This window comes from Tiliqua scincoides, chromosome 7 (genome assembly GCF_035046505.1).
Source record: "Tiliqua scincoides isolate rTilSci1 chromosome 7, rTilSci1.hap2, whole genome shotgun sequence".
Lineage (NCBI taxonomy): Eukaryota > Metazoa > Chordata > Lepidosauria > Squamata > Scincidae > Tiliqua > Tiliqua scincoides.
Window position 1 is genome coordinate 4,015,001 of NC_089827.1, and position 13,476 is coordinate 4,028,476.

The 13,476-nt window shown below is 46.2% G+C and overlaps 1 protein-coding gene across 1 annotated transcript in view; it reads right to left on the reverse strand.

Moving 5' to 3' along the window:
* The window catches only part of FRMD4A (FERM domain containing 4A), a 370,337-nt gene that overhangs the window by 231,543 nt on the left and 125,318 nt on the right, over window positions 1-13,476 (reverse strand). The gene's annotated exons all lie outside the window — the stretch shown is intronic.

The window sequence follows — 13,476 nt, forward strand, 5'->3', positions numbered from 1 at the left end:
TGGGGCAAAACGGATGCCATTTTTGGAGTCAGCACCCCAAATATACCCATGAATTGGTGTAACGTTTAAGGAAGCAAAATGTGTGTTGGCCTGCGTAATAGGAATGCCTCTCACAGCTCAATCCTAGGCATGGCTACTCAGAAGTAAACCCCACTTTAAGCAAGCGATTTTCAAGTGGTGTCTCATGGCACATTGATGGGCCATGAAAAGCCTGCAGGTGTGTCCCAGGTGTGCCCAGCTGTTGAAAATAGCTGAAAAACTTTTCCAGGTTCTGCGACTTTGTTTGTAGGGCAGCTGTCCATAATAACAAAACTTCTGACCCCTTCTTCCTGCTGGCAGAGGAAGAGGGACATAATGTTTGTTACTACAGACAATAGCCACATGAGCCAGAAAAGTCTCCCGGAAGGGGCATCGCAAGAGGCACAGAGACCATAGAGGTCAGTGTGTCTTGAAAAGAAAAATGCTCAGAATCGCCGGTTCAAGCACTACACACATGGTTACATTCTGTGAAGTCACTCTTACCACGGTTCTGCCTGGAAGAACCCACCTCCTTGATGAAGAACTGAAAATACTGGTCATTTCACTGGAAGTACGGGTAGCAGTGAGGCTCGTGCATTATACATGATTTGTGACTGTTCAAAGTACCAACGAGCTCCCTTTCGTTCCATTAGCAAGTCCCAGCAGCTCTGCCAAACTGAGCCATCTATTGCTTCCATATAGGTTAATGGATCACTTTACATTTTGATAAAGCCATATATTACTACAGTGTTTCATTAAGACTGATGTCATGTTCCCGACACCCAGGAACAGCAGGGACATCAAGGATGTTTGTGCAATTAAAGCACGTAATAAGGCACGCTGGTTTTCCGAGAGGTGTAGGCTTTCGAGGGTTCTCCATGCCACCTTCTGCTGCAAAACTGTCTACAAGAACATGGAATTTGATAACTGGTATTGAGTGGCCAAATTTATGAAGGCGAAATGCTACAGTGTGAATTCAGTCGTTATGCCCCAAATAGGAAAACAAGTACAGGTGCCTCCCCAAACCCACAGATCTGGTATCCCTGGATCCAATTATTCATGCCCCCTGTGTCCTCTGCCATCACGCCTATTAACTTTGCTTTGCTTCATCAGTGGGGCCGTGTAAGAATATCTCTTCCTTTTACAGAATGCTATAAGCCAGCAAATTTATAGAGCAACATGCAGGCAGGATGCCTGGTTGCTAGTCAAAATGTTATGGATACAGTCAAAAGGGATACAGTCAAAGCTTCCTGCTTCCTGTTAATGTTTGCTTAGTCTCTTCTAACATTCAGGCTGCCTGCCTGCTTATGTTCTATGCGCTTGCTTGCTTATAGCATTCTGTAAGAGGAAGAGACATTCTTACATGGCACCACTGGTAAGAAGCAAAACTAAGTTAATGGGCGCATGGTGTGTGCAGAGATAGGGGATGGAATGTATCTCCCACAGATACAGGGGGATGCCTGTAACATCATTAGCCATACTTCTGATTTTCAGTGCTGTCTACCCACTTACGTTGACTGCGTTGGCTCGGTCATGTCGTGAGAATGGATGATGGCCGGATCCCAAAGGATCTCCTCTATGGAGAACTCGTGCAAGGAAAGCGCCTTACAGGTAGACCACAGCTGCGATACAAGGACATCTGCAAGAGGGATCTGAAGGCCTTAGGAGTGGACCTCAACAAGTGGGAAACCCTGGCCTCTGAGCGGCCCGCTTGGAGGCAGGCTGTGCAGCATGGCCTTTCCCAGTTTGAAGAGACACTTGGCCAACTGTCTGAGGCTAAGAGGCAAAGAAGGAAGGCCCATAGCCAGGGAGACAGGCCAGGGACAGACTGCACTTGCTCCCGGTGTGGAAGGGATTGTCACTCCCGAATTGGCCTTTTCAGCCACACTAGACGCTGTTCCAGAACCACCTTTCAGAGCGCAATACCAGAGTCTCTCGAGACTGAAGGTTGCCAACACACTACACACTTACAACTCGACAGCATCCTCAACTCAGCTGGAAAACTACCCCAACTACACTTCCTACTGATATTATTAGTAAACGGACAAACTGATTATCACTTCCTTCCAGAACAGATTTGTGCTTAATTTTATTTTCATTTTGTTTTCTTTTTTTTTTTTGGGGGGGGGGGAGCAGATGAGTTCTAAGGCTTCCAATGCTATACTAAACAAAGAGAGTGCTCTTTAAAAGAAGTTACTAAAGCAATAAACAAGTTGTGTAACTCTGCCAGGACTTCTTGATACTCTAAAGATTTCCCGGAGTTATCATTAAAGGCCCTACAAGCCAGCTAGTGTTCTTTTCCTGATTTAAAACTGCAAAAAAGAGAGAAAAGAAATCTTCCTTTCATTTTGGATCCTTGCCCCCTTCTATGATTCCTTGGCTGTGGTTTGCCCACTATTGTGAGGTTCTCAGTTCAACAGCTAAGTGTTGACAGCTAATTATGTTACGCCTTGTCTGATACTTTCCCTTTTATCTCATCTCACAGAAGCTGCAGAGTCCCACAAAACCTTCTTTCTAATGTCCTTTTGAAATACATGGAAAGGACGGGTCAGCGTGACAACTGCTGGTTTGGAGATAGTGTGATGCCAGGGCTATAACAAGAACATTATGTCCCCAGAGGAAGCCGCTACTGATAATGGGTGACTGGGGTATGTTTGGGACGCATGCCATGTCGCATCTGGGGGTTGTGGGAGAGAAGAGCACCCTCGTCAGTGTGAGGCAGGACCAGACCTGGCTTCCACTCTGAAAACCCTGGCAACTTGCCACATGGGCAGGGATGTAGTCAAACTTTATTGCAAGGGAGGGCAGCGACCAGGAACCTCCATAACTGAGTGGGGATGTGAGCTGGAATACAAGGAGTTCAGGTCATTGTACATAGTTGCTCCCCTCCTTTTGTCCTCACAGCAACTCTGAGAGGTAGGGGAGGCTGAGAGAGAGTGACTGGCCCAGGGTCACCCAGGAAGCTTCGTGGTTGACCGTGGACTTGAACCTGGATCTTCCAGACCCCTCCACAACACCATTTTTCAGCAAATGCTCACAAAAAAATGGAAGTGGCTCTACTGGTGTGAGAGTCACTAGCTGAAGACCAGCACCTTAGGCTGAAGCAAACAAACATCTTTGGCTTTGGTTTGGCCTCAGCCAAATATTGCAATCCTGACAACCTGTGGCATAGCTAGAAGGGGTGCAAAGCACAAAGGTTTGCAGGCACCTGAATGCACTGTGCAAGCAACCCCCTCCCCTTCAGAGCTCTACCACCCAGAATGGCTCCATGGGGGGGAGGGGCTGCTTTCATGGCGTGTTGAGGCACCTGCAAAACTGCGAAACAAACCAATTGCAATCAGCCACCAAGCTGCCACTGGAGATTCTGCCCAAGAACTGAACATTTTGGTTAGTTCTCCTGATATGCCAGTTGTACCTTAGTTCAGTGGTTCTCAGATGTTTAGCACGGGGACCCACTTTTTTAGAATGAGAATCTGTCAGGACCCACTGGAAGTGATGTCATGACTGGAAATGACATCATCAAGCAGGAAAATTTTTTACAATCCTGGGCTGCAATTCTATGCACACTTACCGAGGAGTAAGTCCTATTTACTGTCGTTGTTAAAAGCATACATAGAGTAGCCTGTTAAAAGTACAGAGCTGTAACATTTCCCCAGATGCAGTCACTATACCATAGTAGCATCAAGTCTAATATATTAAAAATAAAATATTGAAATGAATGGGGGGACCCACCTGAAATTGGCTCGCAACCCACCTATTGGGTCCCGACCCACAGTTTGAGAAACACTGCCTTAGTTTATGCAAGAATATGATCTGGGGCCTTCTAAATTCGGCAGCCAAATTGCGTTAGTGCAACTGCATTCTAATTGTCATTCAGTGTAAATCCATCCACTTGGTTTAATTGGCACCCTTCCGTCTCAGAAGACTATGGTATCGTGCTCTGAATGGTGGTTCTGGAACAGAGTGTCCTCTCCAGTGCGCGAAGCCTGGGTAAAGTAGGTATGGAGGATAGGCTGTTACCCATGCAGCAAATCCCCCCTCTCCACGTCGCTGAAATGGTCCAATGGAAAGGCAGAGGCCAATACGGTTGGTTCCAGCGGCGTCGCAGGAGTTGCCAGAACGTGACTGTGTTCAGCCATGAACTGCCTCGGGGACTCCGGCTCCGGCTCCGGCTTTTGCCTCGAGGTTGACTCCTGAAGCCTTTTCCATAACTGGATGTAGCCACAAGGCAGTGGAGGTTTGGGATCAGTGTTTTCCTTCTCTCAGATGAGCTGCCTTCCCAGGCTGAGGAGTCCCATCTACCCGGTGGCTGTTTAGTCGCCTCTTAGGACAAGTACAGCCAAACTGAGGGCCTATTCTTATCCCCCAGCCCCCAGGGGTGACATCTGGGATGTCAAGACTTGCGTGTGAATTGGATTAAAGTGAGGGAGAGGTGCGCATAGTCAGCCTCACTCTCTCTTCCCAGATTCCATCTTGCTCCAATGGCAGGACAAAAGTCGAGATGGTTGGAGATGGGCTGGGCGCAGTGGTTGACCAGGGCTTCTTTTGTGTCTTGCCGTGCTCTTCGCATACCACGTCGCTTGCAGAAACCGCCTTCATGACCGTTGGTCCTATTCTAGTAGGTGTCCTCCGCTTAATCCGCCGGAGTCTGTCTTTACATGCTCGGGATAGACAAGTCCCAATCTCGCCGAAGGTCAATGACCCGACGGCTACCCTCAACCTGGTTTGGCCAGCCTGTCGAAGCTGTTGCCGCTGCACATGCTACAGCTACTGGGAGCCACAGGTGAGAGCTGAGTGACAGGTGGGGACCAAAGGTGGACAACCTGCCCTAAAAAGACACGACATGCCCTTACACCAGAGGTACTACCCCTCCCCAGACACCCCCCACTTGGTTTATGTTCTTGAAAAGAGAACGAAACTAAAACAGAACCAGGCAATTCACACATCCATTCCCCCACATGCATAGTGGCATAGTTACAATGGTGCAAAGCAATAGGTTTCGCAGGGAGCCTCACCACGGCGTGTAAGTGGTCCCTCCTCCCCTTTGGAGCCATTCCGGGTGGTGGGAGCAAAACGGAGGTGTACACCTGGCTCCGAAGGGGAGGGCCCATTGCACACTGCAGTAAGGATCCCTGCAAAACCAAGTGCTTTGCACCCACTCTAGCTACGCCACTGCCCACATGCTTTCCTCGCAGAAGGGCTGAGTTCATGAGGCCCCACAATTATGTCTCACATCGGCTCATACTCGAACACTCAGTCTGGAACAAAGCAGGCCGCGGGTGCGTTGAAACTGCCACGCCATGACAATGGATCATCTCACTTCTAAAGCAATCATGATGACACAGATAAAGATGTATGGGAAGGAAGGTTCTGGCAGACCATTCCCAGGCGGCCACCAATACCTGAGACAACATCCACCAGCGGCTCATTTCAGCTGAACGGCCAGATGCTAATCTGAATATTAGTTTTTTTCTGCCTATTACAAAACACCAAGCAATCTGCAAATGACCTTAAGCGGAAATGCGACTTCATACTGAATTTCACTTTTGCTTGTCTGCTTTTATTTTTTTGTAAATGGTACGTTTGCACACACAAAGTCAGTAGTGCTCTGAGATCCCCTTTAGCATCCCTTTGTAAAAAAAACAAGCACCAAATAACAACTTGCAACAAAAGACAAGGAAGTGTCCAAAATGTAGTACCATAATTGTTAGTATATACAGAAGGATACTGTTCGTGGTATAAAACATGCAGTCGTAGAATGTACAGTGGCGCCTCTGCAATGATTGGTATTAGTGAATTAGGATGTTCAAGTCCGACACAGCAAAAATATTTCTGCATGTAATTAGTCTGTGGAACTCCTTGCCACAGGATGTGGTGACAGTGTCTGGCCTAGGTGCCTTTAAAAGGGGATTGGACAGATTTATGTAGGAAAACTTTATCACTGGTTACAAGTCATGATGGGTGTGCACAGACTGAGATTAGCTGGTTGCTCATCATGAAGGCTGGATAGGAATTCTTTTCTGTCATACAAATTGTCCATAGATGGCAGTTTTTTTGCCTACCCCAGACTAGCGAAGGAGGGAGGGTTTGTTCAGTAGGTTTCATGCATTAAAAATTGGTCACTTATGTTTGATAAAGCGGCCCAAATTAAACCCAAGTGCAGCCTGGTGTCTTCATTGGGGGTGCAAGGGTCAACGGAATGCCAGGTGCAGGGGAGTGGTAGAGAGACACAAGTACCTTGTGGTCTTTTGTGCTCCCTGAGGCTTCTACTGGGCTGCTGGGTGATACAGGAAGCTGGACTAGATGGGCCTATGGCCTGATCCAGCAGGGCTCTTCTTATATCCATAGATGAGATTACGAGCTAGATGTGATTGGCACAGTCGAACCTAAATGTAGTTCTTTCCACTTCATGCTGGTTAAGGACCCAAACACAAAACTTGAGGATGTCATCACATCCTAAAAATCAGATCAAGAAACCTTGCTGTGCTGTCAACAGCTCCAACAGAGGCACAAATGTGCTGGCATCATTACTATTTAGGTCAACTTATTTAAAATGCAGTCTGTTAGTCAACTTTCCAAAGAGAAGACACCAGCAAAGTACTCATGAAATAATAAAGAGTCGCCCAAAATACTGTTTGGTATTGGAAACAACATGGAAGCGACATCCTCATCCAACTGGCTTACCATCTAGGCAACATAAACAAATTAAGGTATAAACACCCAATCCTATCCAACTTGCGGGTTGGACTAGATGACTGTGTGGGTCTTTATGATACTATCCCTCTGTTCTCTGTGAAGGTTGCTGCTCTTGCCTTCCCCTCCTTTACCTGTGTTGTCTCCCCATGCTAAAGCCTAGGTCTCTGCCACCAAAGAGCTTACAACCTAACTTTTTTGTTTACAAAACTCCATAAAGCACCATTTCTATTAATGCCACTGAATGATTTAAAACATAAGACCAAATCCAGCAGTTCTTATGAGCACAGGAGATCCAGTATACGCTTCAATTATCCACCACAATTTCATCGCAAGTTTCAGAACTATGTATTTGTATTCCTTACTGTTTTCTTGAAATTTATGGGGTATCCCCTGCAAACAAGAGATCTGTGAACACACCAGACAACCTGCTGGTTTCTGGATAATAGCGAAAAGGGAGAAAGGAAAATGAACTGGCCAATCTGTGGATATCTGCATAGAGGTTGTGGGGAAGGAAAATGATTTGAATACGGATTTCTATGCGGTATGAAACAGAAAAAGAAAAGCTGTTGCTGGCACAAGATGTGGATCTGCTTGGGAATAAGGAATAAGGAGGAGATGAGATATGATGTATGCTTAGAAACCAAATGATGAGATTCTGGACAGGAGGGAGATTCAAGAGAGTGTATAGAAGATAATGGGAAAGATAATGGGGGAAAGATCCTGAGACTTAAAGAAAGGGTTAACTCATAATAAAACAAGTAAGGTGAATTCTGTTTTTACTTTTTAAACTTAACACTGTAAGGAGCCTGGGCTAGATTCTGTTCCCAAACACCAAAAAATAAAGCTAGACTAGCTCTTTCAATAGCTAGTCACAGATATTCAAAGACACACAGGGCAATCCTATACCTTTCTACTCAGAAAGAAGCTCCACTGTGTTCAGGAAAGGGTGTATACACTGTATAGGATTGCAGCCTGTGAGAAGAGTCTGGATAAACACATGAGATGAAGCAGGGCCATAGCCAGAGCGGGTGCAAAGTACTAAGTTTTGCAGGGAGCCTCACTGAGGCATGCCAAAGGCCCCTTCCTTTCCCTTTGGAGCCATTCTAGGTGGGGGGGGGGAGGAAAATGGAGGCATCCCTCAGAGGGGGGGGAGCAAAATGGAAGGGGAAAGACCACCTGCACGCTGCCATGAGGCTCCCCCTCTAGCTACACCACTGAGATGAACAGATCTTAAAAATCCAGTGGACTTCTTTAAAACTACAATGTCCAGGCCGCAAGAGTTTTCTCAATGACTTTACTCAATGCAGAGGGAAAGACAGTGCAGTCTGAAGCTAGGTGACCTCACGTCCAATTCATGTCTATCATACACACTCATGCATATATACCTGTACATACCTCTTAAATGCATATATACCTGTACATACCTCTTAAATATACTCATGCATACATACCTCTTAAATGAAAGACATTCTTTGCATTAAGTGATCCCCTCTCACTTTAAGAAACATACAGCCCAGTCCCACGCCTGTCTACTTGGATGTTAGTCCCCCTGAATTCAATGGGGCTTGCTCCTGGGTATATAAAAGGTTGCAGCCCTAAATACCCATTAGCTTGAGAATATCACAGCTCAACAGAACAGAAGGAAAGACTTACTTCCCTACAATTATGGGAGAAAGGTTGCCATAATCCTATTTATCAGCTGAACAACTCATAGCTGAAATACTGTCAGTGTAGCTTTCGCTAAGTTTTGCTACAGAACCATATCAAGAGCCAAGTTTCCTGAGCTTCCTTTCATTATTAAAATGAAGTCAACGTACTTTATATAAAACAAATGCATATCATATCTTCCTTCCCTGTCACACCTCCCACATATCTCTGCAGAAAGCAAAAAAGAAGACGGGGATATTCTTTCCAACACTCCTCTTGCCGGACATGCAGTTTGTCGAGGTACTGAAGGAGATTTGTCTCCTGGTTGCCAAATGATCAGCACAACCGCACTGAATACAAAACCAGGGCATACTTACAAACACATCCATTAGCAGATGCTCCAGTGTGGCCTCAATATCTTCTAGCTTGGCAGCTAAAGTCATCACAAAGACAAAACACTGCTTCAAATCCAGCAGTCAGAAGAATTCAGAGCTGGTTCAAATTTGCTAGCAGAGGACTGGCTGAGCTCTGTAGTGTATGGGTTTTTTTACACCGCAGAGGCTGAAGTCTTCTTCATCAGCACTTCAGGGTAAACCCCTAACCCACACAGTGCTGACCGAGGGGCTACTCTAGTCCACATAGATTACTCCACATAGAAGGCGCAAACTTTCTCATAGAAGCAACTGCTTTCTCCCTGCAGCCAAAAGAAACTGCCTGGAATCTGGGAAGCCACCCCAGAGAGATCATCCGTGGGAGAAATTCATAGACACCCGGGGCACTGGAGACGGGAAACGGAATACAGTATCTTTAACTGTGACTGATATTTATAGGAGTACCAGATTTTTGACTGCAGTCCATTTCTCTGTTCATTTCTGACCTTTCAATAAATGACTCAATACACTGGAGTCTATTGTAAAACGGGGGCAGTAAGGTCCCACAGAAGCTGGCTGTGACCCACACCAGGCCAATTGACACGGCCACCACCATCAATAGGTCTTTGTCAACCGCCTATCAGACTCTGCACTGTCTGTTGTTGACAGAGGAGAGCACAGACGGGCGAGGAACAAGGAACCCAAGTTTTGCGGGGACATTCATTTTTTCCCTAGGGATATTATTAGCTTCCTTTGCCACTTCAGAAAAATCACGCAAAAGCCAAAGTTAAAAGGAACAACACAAAAACAGCAGCCCCGAGTTGAGTTGGTTGCTCCCCCTCAAACAGATGCTGCAGGACTTTCTCTGTATCCTCACATCATTGCAATGCATGCTTTCTGGGGTCAACATGGTTCGGGAGAAGGAAAAACACACACTGTGATGGAATCAGGACATCACAGTGGACAGAATGAAGTTCTTGATCAGGGGTGTCAAACCCTTTCACATAATGGGCTGAATAGCATTCAGGGCACCTGCTGAAGGCCAGAAGTGATGCCATTAAACAGGAAGTGATGTCACTGAGCAGGTCATAACCAGAAATAAGCACTTTGTTCTCACTTAGGAACTGATCCGCTGCAAATGGCTGAAGAAAAAATATGCAAATCTTGATCATATTTTCAAGGCAAGAGAGAGTCCACTTAAATCATGTGGGCTGCCTTTTCAGCAGTGCCACTTCTGCCAAGGTATCACAGCTCAGCAGCTGAGAGAAGCTGATGGCAGCGCTGAGAGAGCCCAATTATCACAGGGCCTGGATAAACAGCTTCTGGGGGCTGCATCCAGAATGTTTGCTACTCCTGCTCTAGAAGTTACAGAAAGGGCAGGGCCACCTCAATATCAGGCTGCTGTTCTCATACTGGCAGAAGATCTCTGTATTTTCCAACATCGAATTCTGCCCCAAGCGTTTGGTAGAGATGAACAGATGCTAAGACCGCATATCCTTCTTGAAGCCAAAGTGGATGCAAATAACCGGCGCACACCAAGGAACTTACAGCGCAGTCCTGTGCATGTCCACTCAGAAGTCCCATCACATTCCATGAGACAAACTCCCAGGAAAGTGTGTATTGAATTGCAGCCTTGAACTCTGGTGTGTGAGGCGTCTTGGAAAGTAAATCTGGGGTTTCAATGAGGCTGTCCCACCCTTCCTCCAAAGCACCAAATGTGGTGAACGTGGGATTTGTCCACTCCTGTCTTAGAACAGCTTGGCATAGTTTTAACATCATTGTCATTTGCTCATCTGCATTAGGCCCAAGAACTGTTATATATTTAAACAATATATACCATAGGTTGGCCTTCGGTATCCTTGGGAGATCCATTCCCAAACCCCCTGCGAATACCAAACCCCGCAGATATGGAGATCTGTGGGAGGGCACTTAGACGTTTTCCAGAAATGACAGGAAGTGTTCTGAGGAGTGGGAAGGCTGCTTGCTACCTCTCCACGTCTCAGGAGACCTCCCAGAGGTCTCTGAGAGGCACTTCAGGTTTAACAAAGGCTTCCCTGCACCTCAGAACACCTCTTGGGTGCGAATGAAAGATAATTCTGGGAGGTTCAGTGAGACCATCCGGATGCAGATCAGGATACGCGGTAAATCCACAGGTCCCAAGGCCAACTTATATACTTAAATCTCTCTCTCTCTCTCTCTCCCTCTCACACACACACACACACACACTCTTTATTAGCTGCTTTGTTTTTTTGTTGAACAAAAAGGTAAACTATAAACACACTCTTAATTTTTAACTTAATAAAAATCTTGAGAATGTGTGTTTTCTTTCATTCCACATCTCTCTATTCTATATATTTCCACTCATGTCAATAACAAAAAAAAAGAATAAAACTTGACACTTATGCAGTTCTTCTGCTCTGCAGGCTCCAAAGCTCTTTGCAACAGAAAGTCAATTACACTGTGCCCTCCCTGACATCCACTGAAATCAATTTGAGCCCCTCCACTTATAGCAGTGGGGATTCTCATAGTATTACATTTGGAGGCAGCAGAATATGGGAAAATGACTGAACTCTTGTCTCCTGACTCAAATTCAACTCTTCACCTTCTGAATACACCTCTGCCTCCCTCTGCCTACATGAATCAGAGCCCTGAATAGAAATGTGATTTTTATATTCTTATGAAATCTTGGGAGCGGAAGAATTGACAGATAGTAGAGCATATGTTTTGCACATGTCAAGGTCCCAGGTTCAGCCTGTGGCATCTCCTAGAAATTCAGGTAGCAGGTGGAGAAGACCCCTGGCTATTATTTTAGAGATACGCTACCAGAGTACCCAAAATTGGACTAGCGAGCGCAAGCACCTGGCGGCAAGTGACTCAGATCACCTACGCTGCATGTGTGAAGATGTCACTTTCAATCTCATGCATCTTCACTTGAAAGAACTCCAGGTTGCACCCTGTCTGAGAGCCTCCAGGTTGCACCCTGTCAGTTGCAGGGCTGGCACTTCTATGAGGCCAACTCAAGACAACTGGTTAAGACCATAGATTAGCCTCTCTGTGCTCAGAACACCTCCCAAACGTGATGGAAGTTGTGGACATGAACCAGAAGCCATTTCTGGTCTCATCCTGGAGGATCTTGAGGCAGAGGGAGGCATCCATGGATGGCGGAATCTGTGGGTGCCGAATCCCCAGATAAGGAGGGCCCACTTTACTCTGCCAGACAGACCAATGCTTAGATTCAGCGTATGACGCGTTTGCATGCTTGCAGGCTCTTACTAAAGTCCTAAGCAGACAAAGAGCTCACTTCCTGTTTTAGAGGGCATCTGTTTTTATGATGTGTGTGTTTCAAAAGTTCCAAGCCATCCTGTTTCTTAGGCTGGAGAAGGCCAATGATAATGTTGCAATAAAAACAAATGAAATGGAACAGAGGATGGGCAACAAATCCTGCAGGTGATTTATAAAGGCAGGTGATCATTGGCAGTAGACGTGGCTTGGTGGGACAACAAGCTGTAAATTCTCCCTGCATGTTCTTGATTGTAGTTGATACTGCCTTTTCATACATCTACCACCGTTGGCAGGCAGGGAGCGATGGGCGACTTTTACTAGACAACAGCGTGACAGACCGTTTGGAGCACGTGTTGATGAATTGCTTCAGTTGTAATGAAAGGAGAACAAGACGTTTTCTTGACGGACACTCTAATAGATACAGTCCTTTGTATACGATAATAGATTAGCTTCTCCACAAGCAGGCCTTTGAGCACAGCAGTAGCACTTGGAGATTCATAACCCTATTCATTCTTCAACTGTGGTTTTTTAGTAGAAACAGGCACATTGCTTCAAGGGTGACCAAGTCTTGGTTTCAGCTCTCTGCGAGTGCCCAGCTGGAGGAAGATGGGAGAACCCAGCTGGTTAGGAGTGGAGTCCAAAAAAATCTTGTGAGTCATAAGTGAAGATAGGTGGGTCAGGGCCTCCCAGATTATTTTTATCAGCGAGTACTAAGTTTCTTTTAGTCTCCTTCCCAAAGGGAGGAGCAGAGGGGGAAAATAGCGGTGGGAGGGTGGCGACAGGGATGGGCAGAACAGTGGTGGGGAAGGGGGATGAAAGAGGGCAATTGGACAGGTGAGAGCGGTGGCGGCCAGAATAGTCTTTGGAGCCCAGTCTACCAGGCCTCCCAGGTCCGTCTGCCTGCACGGTGTTGGCAGCTAGATACAATAATACAAAAAACCAAACACTCCTAAGTCTCTCCAGAAACTTTTAAATATAGAAAATCATTGCCAAAAATTAGCATCATCATATTTAGGTTCACGCTAGAAGGGAAAGTATCTTGTGTGTACCAAAACTTACTTCTGCAACACTTGTAGTCCCTGAGCTCATATATACTCCTTCATGGGAAGCAGATCCACGAGCCAAAGAGTGACTAGCAGGCCAGCTTCCTCCCAGACTTGACACTGTGTTAAAGAGTGTCATGCATGCATTCCTTGGCCCAGCGCACAAGGCTTATGGCAGCAGCCGCTGTGGTACTGCCACCAGTATCCCACGCAGGCAGCGAGTCCAGGTGAGATGTAGGAACCCAAGGAATTTCTGGGCCCCCTCCTTTGGTTCCTGGGTCTCCTTTTTGACCCTGGGCCTGGGTACAGATTGCTCCCTGGACCCCCCTGAAGTGGGTTACTATGGTCTGATGAAAACCTGGCTCTGTAAGCTTAGAGGCTTATGTGCATTTAACAAAAGAGACACAACTCTCATTTCT